The sequence below is a fragment of the Bos javanicus genome, chromosome 17 (genome assembly GCF_032452875.1).
Source record: "Bos javanicus breed banteng chromosome 17, ARS-OSU_banteng_1.0, whole genome shotgun sequence".
Classification (NCBI taxonomy): domain Eukaryota; kingdom Metazoa; phylum Chordata; class Mammalia; order Artiodactyla; family Bovidae; genus Bos; species Bos javanicus.
Genome location: NC_083884.1, coordinates 65,031,941 through 65,044,293, shown reverse-complemented (window position 1 = coordinate 65,044,293; position 12,353 = coordinate 65,031,941). Strand labels below are relative to the sequence as shown.

The window sequence follows — 12,353 nt, the reverse complement described above, 5'->3', positions numbered from 1 at the left end:
CTCCAACCAGCCCCCTTCTAGTGTTGGGGAAATCTCTCCCTTACTCTCTTCTGCGTTTTCCCCACACCTCAAAGTCACTCCTCTCCTCCCCCTTTTTGAGACATCAGCCAAGAGTGGCCAACTGGAGGATGAACAGAATGGACGGAGTTTCCTCTCTGAGATAACAAGTGCCTTCTTGGAATGAGCTGCCAGCATCATCTGAGCTGCACATCCTTGACTTATGAATGGTGACGGGCTGTAATAGGAAGAGCATCACAGCCCAGCATTCTCCTACAGCATCCCTGAAATCTCTCGTCAGCCCAGTCCTCTGCCTGAGGTGGATTCACAGACTTTTAAATATGTATGTATTTATTTGACTGTACCAAGGTCTTTAGCTGCAGCATGCAAGGCCTTTACTTGCAGCATGTGGATCTAGTTCCCTGACCAGGGATTGAACTCAGTCCCCCTGCACTGGGAGTGCAGAATCTTAGCCACCGGACCACCAAGGAAGCTCATCACAGACTTTGTATGTAGGTCACTGGCTGCAAAGTAGGTTTGACTCTCTCTGGGACAGTTCTGCCTGCACACGACTACTCTTGCAGTTTGTCACGGTGTCTAACAAGACACAGGAGAGAGAAATGGAAACAAACCACTTCTGAGCACCAGCAGTAGCGGTCGTCACTCACAGGTTGTGAGAGTTGGACCATAAAGAAGGCTGAGCACCAAAGAACTGATGCTTTCAAATTGTGCTGGAGAAGACTCTTGAGAGTCCCTTAGACAGCAAGGAGATCAAACCAGTAAATCAGAAAGGAAGTCAACCCTGAATATTCACTGGAAGGACTGATGCTGAAACTGAAGCTCCAGTACTTTGGCCACCTGATGCAAAGAGCTGACTCATTAGAAAAGACCCTGATGCTGGAAAGATTGAGGGCAAGAGAAGGGGGCGGCAGAGGATGAGATGGTTAGATAGCATCACGGACTCAATGGACATGAATTTGAGCAAGCTCCAGGAGATAGTGAGGGACAGAGGAGCCTGGCGTGCTGCAGTCCATGGAGTTGCAATGAGTCAGACATGATTTAGCAGCTGAATAACAACAAACAGTAGCAGATGTCGTCTGTCTGCCTGTCTGTCTGTCTGCCCATTCTCTTTCCCCCTTTCCTCATAGCACCCACAGAGAAGAACTTACAAATAACTTTCATGATTATTTTCCTGTGCAAAACAAAACACAAATGAGTATCTCAATGAATTACACTGCCTCATAAAATTTTGTGCTAAATCCACTATCATCTTATACCAAACGCTGCTACAAGTCAGTAGCAAGAACCAGTGATCTAGCAGGAAAATTATGGAAGGAAAAGCCAAAACTATAAATTCTATTCATTCAGGATTTGATTGTTTTTTTTCCCCTAAGAAGTGGAAACAAGTTGATTTTTGTAGAGGGGAGTGTCTCGTATTCAGTAAGAGCAGTCACATATGCCGGACACCACCCTGCTTTGAAACAGAGCTGTGTTATATCTCTGAGAGTGGCCAGATGCCTGGCTTCTCAAAACAAAGAAAATAATTTGTTTTCCCAAGAGAATGGGAGAGTGATCCAGGAAAATATCCCCTTGCTTCATCTCCATCAAAAGTATCAAATGCATGAAAATTTAGTACGGATAATTTGCATCTGTTGGGGGCTTTCAGCATGTCAAAATGGTTTCACCTCAGCTGCTATATTATGCAAGACTGCTAGGGTCAGAAACCCAACTCAAAGTGATTAAGCTTTAAGGAGAATTTACTGTCTGGTATAACTTGGAAATTCAAGCATGGCTTGATCCAGGTACTCACAAGATACCATCAAGACTTGGTTCTTTTCTCTTTGTTCCCTTAGGGAGGTATTTACCAGGGAAGAGGAGGTTCCCTGGTAGCTCAGTCAGTAAAGAATCTGCCTGCAGTGCAGGAGATCTGGGTTCAATCCCTGGATCGGGAAGATCCCCTGGAGAAGGGAATGGCAACCTACTCCAGTATTCTTGCCTGTAAAGTCCTAGGGACAGAGGAACCTGGTGGGCTACAGTCCATGGGGTCACAAGAGTCAGACACAACTTAGCAACAAAACCGCAACCACCTACCCCAGGATAAATGATAGCAGGAGCTCCTTGCTGTTTACAGTCCCACCAGCTAGGGGCCCAAGAAGAAAAAGAATGCCTCTGTATGTAACTCTCTTAGAAGTCCTGGAATCCATTCTGATTGGACCAGCTCTGTGGTCACATGCCTTACCTGAACCAATCATTGTCCTGGGGGATGCAATACGTGCTCTGATTGGCCAGGCCTACCATTGTCTATCCAGGAACCTGGAATGGGGTTAATCCAAACCCCATTGATTAAGAGCAGAGATGGCTCCCCATGATAAATCAGAGTGATGTTTCCAGAAGAGAGGCAAGTTATGCCAGACAGGCTCCCCAGCTGTCATCTGATTCTCAAGGGAATTGATTCCAAAAAATGATCATTTGAACTTTCTCAAAGTCATGTACACTTATTGTAATAGTTAATTTTATAGAAAGAGAAACTGAGGTTCAGAAGGATCAAACTACACTGAAATTTTCAGCCTGTCTGACACCAAAGTGGGGCTCCTTAAACCACAGAGCAGATCTGCTTACTGCCTTTTCTTACAAAGACCATTTACAGGCCCAGGGGTCATTTTCAGGATCGTCCAAACTCTTCTACTGTATGTATAAGCCAATGGAACTAGTGTTCTTCACCCCTCTCTCCCACAACCCAGGGAAAGCAAGTTTCAGGAGGCTGTTTACAACACCCACTGAGCCAGCAATTCTGTGTTGAGGCCAAAGCAGGAGGATCACCTGAGCACTTTGAAAGGTGGACCCCTGAGCTCAGCCCCACACACACCTGTGAAATCAGGCTGTGACATCCAGCCTCCAAGATGGTCCCCTATGATCTCTGCCTCCCATGGATCCCTGGTGTTCACATCCTTGTGTGTCGTCCCCTTCTACCTTGAGCAGGCCTGACCTGTTATCTTAGTCTCCGACAGCTGCTACAACAAGAATACCATAGTAGCTGTTCAGTCACTAAGTCATGTCTGACTCTTTGCAACGTCATGGACTGCAGTACACCAGGCTCCTCTGTCCTCCACTGTCTCTCTGAGTTTGCTCAAATTCATGTCCATTGAGTCAGTGATGCTATCTAATCATCTCATCCTCTGCCATTCCCTTCTCCTCCTGCCCTCAATCTTTCCCAGAATCAGGGTCTTTTCCAATGAGTCGGCTCTTTGCATAGGGTGGCCAAAGTATTGGAGTTTCAGCTTCAGCATCAGTCCTTCCAATGAATATTCAGCATTGATTTCCTTTAGGGTTGACTGGTTTGATCTCCTTGCAGTCCAAGGAACTCTCAAGGGTCTTCTCCAGCACCACAATTCAAAAGCATCAGTTCTTTGTAACAAACATTTCTCACAGTTCCAAAGGTTGGGAAGTCTAAGATCAAGGTGTCAGGGCTCTCTTCCTGAGTCATAGATGACCGTCTTTTTTCTGTGTTGTCATCTGGCAGAAAAAAGCAAGGGAGTCCTCTGGGATCCCTTATGCGAGACACTGATTCCATCCGTGAGGGCTCCACTCTCATGCCCCAATCATTTTCTGAAGGCCCCACTTCTGTTACCAGCACATTGGGGATTAAGGTTTCAACATAGGAGTTTGGGGTGGGACACAAACATTCAGTCCATAACATCTGTGTAACCAGTAGGCTATGGTGGAATTAATGGAGTGACTTCTGAGGCCAGGTCAGAAGAGACGTTGCAGCTTCTTCTGCCTTGCTGTCTCTTGGATCACTTGTTCTAGGGGAAGTCAACCGCCATGTCTCAAGGATGCTCAAGCAGCCTTATGGAGGTTTCCATGTGCTGAGACACCGAGTTCTGCTGAGATCCAGCACAGACGTGACAGCCGTGGGAGAGCCACCTTGGAAACAGGTCCTCCAGCCCTAGCCAAGCTCTGACACACACCCTGACCGCAACCTCATGTGAGACCAGGAGCCAGGACCAACCAGCTCAAACACACCCCAGTTCCTGACCCTCAAACACTATGTGAGGCAAAGATTCATTGTTGCTATTTCAGTCATTAAGTTTGGGTGTGACTTGTTCTGCAGCAGCAGACGGCTGCTGCACAAGGTAGAACCTGGGGATCTACATTTATAAAGCCTCCTGGGTGCGTGAGATGCACACTCCAGTCATCTGGTCCTCAGTCCCCAAGTTCTAGGGAGCAAATGCCTGGAGAAGAAAACACACCCTGTCTCTCAGGGCAAATAAGCACGCCGAGACCTGGAGCTGCCCAGCTCTCAAGTTTGGGCCTTTTTCTCCCAGCCTGCAAGGCTACGTTCTGTGAACACAGTTGCCTTTCAGTCCTCTTTAGAATATGTAAGAGCTCTAGCTGCATCTTCAGCATTCGGGCTTTTAGCGCCTCCCCGAGAACTGCAGACTGGTAGTTTTCTCTTCTGCTCACCACCTGCTCACATCCAGAATTAAGAGACGGTCTTTCTCAAAGTTTAACTCCAGGCTCGTTCCCAGAAAGCAGAAAATGAATGTAATGTCTTGCATGAAGGCTTTCCCAGCTTTGATTTGTAAAAATGTGTGAGTTGACTCTACTCCAGGAACACTATTAAATATGCATTTATGTTTCATTAATTCAGCAATATTTACTGAGCACCTACCACATGCCAGACATTCCTGTAGGTGCTGAGGACGTGGGGCTGGAAAAAAAGAAGCCAAGCCTATAGGAATCACACTGGTGCACATGTGCATAGAAAAAAAGCCTTACAAATACTTTCTTAAGTGATAATGGTTACCCAGAGGATTGAGATTATAGCAGATCTTTATTTTTTTTTACATTTTGTGTTGTTTATAATATTTGCATTTGGGAAAAAATAGATGGTTTGAAAGAAGGTAGTTGAGGATGTATGCCCATGTAAAAAGAATCCATTACAGAAGAAGATGCAGAGTCTGCTATTTGGGGTAAATACATACATTGCATGTGTGTGTGTGTTACTAATGTAATTTTGGACTGGAGAAATTATAGAGGAATTTTATATTTAATTTTCTTTTTGCCCTTCTGTGTTTTCCAAGAGTTATGTGTTGAGCATACACAGTTCGTTATAAATAGGGGGGATGTTATTTAACAACCAGTACTTGCTACCTAGCCCTAAGATCTTCTATCCCTTGGTTGACCAGAATCCCTGAAATTTCTCCAAGTCCCTCATATGATTCAGCATTGTGTTCATGGAGGCTCCCGTTAGAACGCTTAGGAGAAACAGCATCCCGAGCTCTTGTCACCTGTGAAAACAAAACATGAACAAGGGAATCCAACACTGAGCTGCTGTTCTGGGGGAGGGAGGAGCTCTCCCTGGCTCGGGGAGACACGGGCAGGTGGGGCAGGCGATGGGCAAAGTCTGGACCAGTGTGGAATCCCAGTGGCGAATCAGGGCTCTCTGTTCTGACATCAGGAAGGAGGCAGCCAGATGAGAGACGGGAAGAGAGAAGTCCCCCACCCATCCACACCCCTCCACCTACCCCACCAGCACATCAGCTAACAGATATCCTGGGGACGACGTCAGAGCTAATGAACAGACTAAGGAACAACCCCCTTGCGTTTACCTATCAGAGGGTTTGTCTGCAGTGAGCAGCTCTGCCGAAGCAGCAGCAGCCCCATCTGGTAGTAACATCACTGTCCCCCATCACAGCCTCCAGAGCTGGACACCACAGCACCACCCCTAACACGCATTCACCCCTCACTGTCTCATTCTAGCAGCAGAATTGTCAACCCAGAGGATGGAGAGGGGTCACAGGAGGGAACTCTGGCCCCTCATCTCCAGGCTGTCAGCTAGCCGTGGCCTGGACCAGCTGGAGCGGGGGCATGCTAACGTGTTGGGTGGCGAGACTGTTTTACGTCAATACAAACCCCCCACGAGGAGGTATTCATTAGTTTCTGACTCCATCGTCTGGGCTCCTGTTTTATTAGACTTTTAAAGACCATCGGAGAAAGGAGATACACAGGCCTAGAAATTTCACTCATCCTCTTTCAATCATGCATCTAGTATCTTTTCCTAATACCAGGGACTGGGGTTCAGGTGCAAAATTCCCTGTAGATTTAGCAAGTTTGAGAACATCTTGAACTTCCAAGAACACACAGTCAGTTTTTGAATTATGAAAATAAACACATGCCTGTTGTAATGTGCTGGAAGTTTAAAGAAAAAGTCAATAATCTCTCCCACTCCATTCTCCAAGCCTACTTCCGTGAAGTTACGAATGTGAACAGATTATTGTAGAGTTCCTTTCTCTGTGCCTGTTTTCCTTACGAAAAAAGGGATAATACTACACACCTGATTCTCCAACTTGCCTGTTTTCACTTCATTTTGTATTAAGGAGGTTCCTTCGGGGTGACACCGAGATTGGCCTTCTCCTTTTCAAAGGCTGCATAGTATTCCATGGTACGTGCCATCGTGGTATTGTTTGTTGGACAAGTCCCAGACTGATGGGCAGTTAGGATGTCTCCAGGTGAGGAGAAGATCCGTTAAACATCCTTGGACATAATCATGATTTCATGGTTGTTTAAAAAGAGGTTCCCCAGTTTGGACTGCTAAGTTCCAAGTGTATACAACCCACAGTGTCAGAGAGTTCCTTGATGTCCCCGCTCATGGGAACTTTCCCAGGGGCTCTGGTCAGTCGCCTCTAGTTAGAGACCCAGGTTTCATCCCTCGATCAGGAAGATCCCTTGGAAAAGGGAATGGCTTCCCACTCCAGTATTCTTGTCTGGAGAATCCCATGGACAGAGGAGCCTGGTGGCTACAGTCCATGCTGTCACAAAGAGTTGGACATGACTGAGCGACTAATGCACGTCGTTCAGTCACCCCTAGTTAGGGAACAAGATCACCCTTCTTTCCCTCTCCCAACGAGGTTCCTGAGCCCCCTGCCTTCTCTTTAGGGTGCTGAAGAATTGCCAGAATAATTGTGTGGCAAATTATTCCCGAAAGATGGGTCAGAAAGTCAGTCTCCTCCCAGCCCGACCCCAAAGAGGGCTGTTCAGCACTCAGCCGTGGCCCTCTCCTCCCTGGTCGTCATGCTGGAGGCTGCTCCCTCCCAAGCTCTTCTGCCCAAGACAGCCCTCAGAGCCATCTCCCCTCCCTCTGCCCCGTGTCCTCATCCGTTCCACACATCAGTCCACTTTGGTGGCATCAGACAGGGGAGGAGAGGGCCTTCAGAACCACAGCGAGAGCAGGGAGGGAGGCGGGGTTGGGGGGTGGGCCGGCCAGCAAAGGGGTGTGGGCTTGCTGCCACCATCCTGCCCCACTGCTTTCCAAGCTCCCCAAGTTCACATCCAAGCCTCCCTCCGCCAGACATGATGGTCGTGCATATTTCACAAGGGAGACACAGGAACCAAGGCGAGGCAGGGTTGTGATTCAACCAGCATCCCTTAACAAGTCAGTAGCGGAGACAGGGCGACCTCCCAGACCTCTGACATCACAGTCTCCACTGCAGTCCGTTCCTCCCGCCCTCCCGGGAGTCTGAGGCACGGCAATATTAACCATGATAGAAAGGCTGATATTAAAACAGAACTGGGCCTAAATAAAGACAGACAGGTTCAAATCCATCACCCTTATGCCCCATCCAGTCAACCTGTCAGCAAGTCCTGTTGGCTGTTCCTTCAAAATGTACGGGGAATCCAGCTCTCCCTTTCCACTGAGGCTACCTTGGGCCCAGGCACCGCAATTTCTGCAGCCGCCGCCTCCCTCTCTCCCAGCTTCCAGCCTGGCGTCTCCCCCAGCCAGCCGCTCCTTTTTGCACGGCAGCCAGAGTCCTCTGTTTAAAATATAAATGGGATCACGTGTCTCTCCCCTGCTTGGAGCCTCCAGCGAATAACTTCTGCTCACACTTAAAACCCTCTTTTCTCACCCTGGTCTGCAGGGCAGGACTCATCTGCCTGCCCTCCACACCTCTCCCCTGCAGTACTTGCCTCGCTCACCCTGTGCTGCTTCCTGCTGTTAGAAACCCCCAGCTCTCCCCACCCCACCCCAGGGCCTTTGCTTGCTCTTCTCTCTCCCTGGAATTCCCAGCCCTCTCCTCTGCACCACGCTCCCCCCACACACACAGGTGTCTGCCCAGCATGCTCTGTCTCCCCTTCAGGTCGCAACTCAGATATCACCTCCTCCAAGAGGTCCTCCTGGATTCACATAAAACCCCTCCCATCTTATCAGCTGGGTGACTCTCTCAAAGAACTCTTTACCACTTAAAATTACCTTGTTTGCCACTCTGTTTGTTGATAGTCTGTCTTCCCAGTGAACCATCCAGACACTGCTGGGTTAAGGAGCAGGTCTATTTTGTCCAAGTACCCAGTACTTAGTAGGTGCTCCATAAAGACCTGAGAAGAAAGAACGGAAAGCCTGGGCCCTGGAGAGAGGAAGGGAGAGAAAGGTAGACCCTTGTGGGCTCCACATGGTAACACCCACTGTTGTTGTGTTCAGTCGCTCAGTCGTATCTGACTCTTTGTGACCCCGTGGACCGCAGCACGCCAGGCCTCCCTGTCCTTCACCAACTCCCGGAGTTTACCCAAACCCATGTCCACTGTGTCGCTGATGCCATCCAACCATCTCATCCTCTGTCGCCCCCTTCTCCTCCGGCCCTCAGTCTTTCCCAGCATCAAGGTCTTTTCCAGTGAGTCGGCTCCTTGCATCAGGTGGCCAAAGTATTGGAGCTTCAGCTTCAGCATCAATTCTTCCAATGGCTATTCAGGGGGATTTCCTTTAGGATGGACATGCCTGTCACCAAACACCCAAGTAAGAGTCAGGTAACCAAATGGGCCAGCAGGCCCTGAAGCTGGTCCCACCCCTCCATCGACTGCACCCTAGTAGGGGTCGTTTGTCACTTGGCTTGGCCGCCCAGTGAGTCTGGTCCTGGCATATTTGGGACAATCAAGACTTCTCCTAATGAGATGGATGGAGACTCAGCAGCCATTGTCTCTTGGAAGCTTCTAGCATCACTGTGAATGCCTCTCTCTGAGTTGGGTTTGTGGCTCTTCCTTGACTCACATTACATGGCATTAATGAGAAGAACAGCCAGCGCTTATAGACTTCTGTCTCCCAGGGTCTGATCCTGTACTGAAATGCTTTAAACATGTCACAGCTCCATGACTGCACTGTAAGAGACAGACCATTTCATCCCCATTTTACAGATGGGGAAATTGAGGCTTCAGGTACTCCCTACCTAGTCCCAGGTCACAGAGCTGCTCAGTGGGTGAGTTGAGACCCAGGCAGGCTGAGTACAGAATCGGTCCTTGCACCCACTACACGGGGTACGTCCTGGCCCTGGGGAGGCCACGGGCTGAGTGACATCTCCAGGACTCCCAGCTGGTTTCTGCCTTAGTTACCTGACCCTGGAGCCTCGGGTCCTGGGGTCCACAGGTGGCCATGTCACAGTGAGCTGGGGTCCTGCCTCCTGTGTCAGGAACCTCTTCCCTTTCCTCCACCAGGAGCAGGGACCCAGGTCCATCAAAGTGTGGTTCATTCCTGCAAACCCCATTCTGTCCCTCCAGCAAGGAGGAGGCAGTATTGATTCTGCAGGCTCCAGGGATGGTAAATCCACCCCTGTCAGGCAGGCTCTGCCAGGCAGGGGCGCAAACAGAGCACTCCGGGACCTAAATCTAGTAAACCTGGGAGACTTGGCAGTGAGGATTGCTGCCGGGAGGGCGGGACAGGGGCCGGGAGAGATTTACGGGACGCCCGCAAGAGAGATGGGGGTGGCTTAGCTCATTCTTCTGCCAACCCCAGATTTACACGCTCCAGACCTAGTTCACTGCCCGCCACGGGACCTCCGGGGCCTTTCAGCCTCTCCTCCTGGCCTTGGGACGATTCGTCACACAGAGAGGAAGCCGAGTGTTGTGTATCATTGTGGGTGAGAGTGTGCCTGTGTGTGCTTGAATGTGTGTGTGATTTGTGTGTCTTTCTGTGTTGGCGTCAGTATGTTTGCGTATCTCTGTGTATGCATGCATTCGAGTTTCTATCTGTGGCTCCATCTTTCAAATATGTATCAGTATCCCTTAATTTTTTAAACAAATTTTCTGGCCATGCCATGTGACATGTGGAATCTTAGTTTCTCTAACCAGGAATTGAACCTGTGCCCCCTGCGTTGGAAGCACAAAGTCTTAACCAATGGACAGCCAGAGAAGTCCTTGTATCCCTTTCAAACAGTAGCCTACTGGGAATTTGCTACAAGGTCCACATTCCCCTCCTCTAAGGAACATCCTGAAGCCTCATCTTTCCTTCCTTCTCCTCGGCTAACTTAAGCACAAATCTTGAAAGTTGTTTCTGGTTATATTTGGGGATAAATGAGAACCTGTGTTGTGACGTGCCAAAAGGAGCTGGGTGGTCCCAAGCCCCTCGCTGGTAAATACCCTTCTCCTTCCTTCCTGCTAGTTGGTTCTTGTTTAGAGCAAAGATGTTTAGATCCTGTGTCTATTGTCATTTTTACAGCCCATACAGCCCCTTGATTCTCTTTTCCCTGCTTGAATGACCTGGAAGCTACACAGTGAAATGGCAGCATTACAAAAATCAAAGCAGCCTGAGTCCTTGAACCATTGCACGGAAGACCACCACCCTGGAGGGCCAGCAGACTCTCATCAGAATTTGGGGAGAAAAGATAAAACTGTGTTGCATTAAGCCCCAGCCCTTTCTGGGTTGGTTTGTTACTGTAGCCTTAATGAGCTTATCCTGACTAATACAACACCTAAATCATCTTATATATCCCTGCTGATAGGCACAGAAACACTCTGGGATATACTGGGCTTGACTTTTCCTGAGGTCCTGTTCATCTCTGAAACTTGAAGATCCTGACCTCTTCTGATGGCATAATCCTAATTATTCCCCCAGATCACAACCTTGGAGTCTCTGCAAACATCAACTCTCATCTTGACATTGCCACCCAACCTCTGGAGTCTAAAGAGATAAGTCTAAAGATGCTGTCAGGCCCTCCAAGAATGGCAAAGCATGACTCCAGAGGTTTTTTTTGTTTTTGCTTTTGCTGTAACTGTGAGGCTTCTATATTTACTACCTCTGGACTGAGCCAACATCATGTCAGCCTGTGCTGGGTCACTGTTCCAAAAGGAATCCAACCCAAACCCCTTTTTCCCAGACACCTTTCTGTCATCCCAAATCCTCCTAACTATGGAACCCACTTTGAAATTAATCACAGCAGAGCCCTAGAAGGACCCTTAGGCTTCAAGCAAGCAGAGTTTCTTGAAGGGTTTATCCTGGCTTCTTGCCAGTTGACCTGGACACACACGTCCAACTGGAGTGTTAGTGCATGCATGTGTGCTCATCACTAAGTCGTGTGCACAGACATGGGTTCAAATCCCAGCTCTGGCATTTCCTAGCAGTGTGAGCTTTGACAACCTCTCTGGACCTTGCATTCCTCACCTGCAAAATCCTCATAGGGTTGTCCTGAGGATATACAGAACAGTTCTCTAAGGGAATGTGAATAAGAGCAGCCCTTCGTGTAAATAGAGTAGGGAAACGCACCCGTGTGCAAAAATTCTTTTCCTCCATCATCTGGCAAAGTGTCAGTCCTCCCACTGGCATTGTTACTTTAAATTAGGATACTGCCTCCAGGAATAAACTTGACCTGAGGCAATAGCTTTTCGATTCATTATTGTTCTCAGGCTAAGATTGGCTTCTTAGACGTGTCATTGCCAGTGATGGGAGTGAGTTAGACAGGGGACTGGTGGATTTGGATGAGGGAGAGGAGAGTCAGTGCTTGGACACCGCTGGAGAAGTCCAGTCAAGTGATGAGAAATCCCACACACTGCAGAGAGACAGCATGAAGGTCATATATGAGTCACTTCTCCACATGAGAGCCCCATTTCCTCCTGAGTAAAACCCATGGGTTGTACATATTGAGGGTCTAAAGTGGCTGCCACAAGTTTTAAACCATGATGGACATGTGAAATGTTATCAATGCTATTGCCTTTTGTTTTTTTGTTTTTGTTTTTTTGGCTGCACCGTGCAACATACTGGATCTTAGTTCCCCAGCCAGGGATCGAACCTGTGCCCCCTGCAGTAGGAGCACAGAGTCCCAATCACTGGGCCACCAGGGAGGTCCCTGTGACTGCCATTCACATTATTATGTAGCCTCCTTGTGAAAGTCCCTACAAAACCTCCCCTCCCTCCACGCTCTCCATGCCATCTCCTCCCTGGAGCCCCACACTATGTGGCTGAATGAATGAAAAGCCTACACTCTCCAGTTTCCAGCATCCTCCTGGAATCATCATTTGTTCTCCACGAGGGTGGCTTTTAATTCCTCTGTAGGTGAGAGCCAGGCTTTCAGTTCCCCCCTCTCTGCTGTCATGGAAAC

The 12,353-nt window shown here is 48.7% G+C and overlaps 1 long non-coding RNA gene across 1 annotated transcript; it reads right to left on the bottom strand.

Moving 5' to 3' along the window:
- Window positions 1-5,028: 5,028 nt before the first annotated feature.
- Window positions 5,029-12,312, bottom strand: LOC133228999 (uncharacterized). Its single transcript, XR_009730435.1, has 3 exons — window positions 12,235-12,312; window positions 8,249-8,399; window positions 5,029-5,288 (listed from the first exon to the last, which is right to left on the bottom strand). It is a non-coding gene; the product is annotated as an uncharacterized LOC133228999 (long non-coding RNA).
- Between the last annotated feature and the right edge of the window lie 41 nt (window positions 12,313-12,353).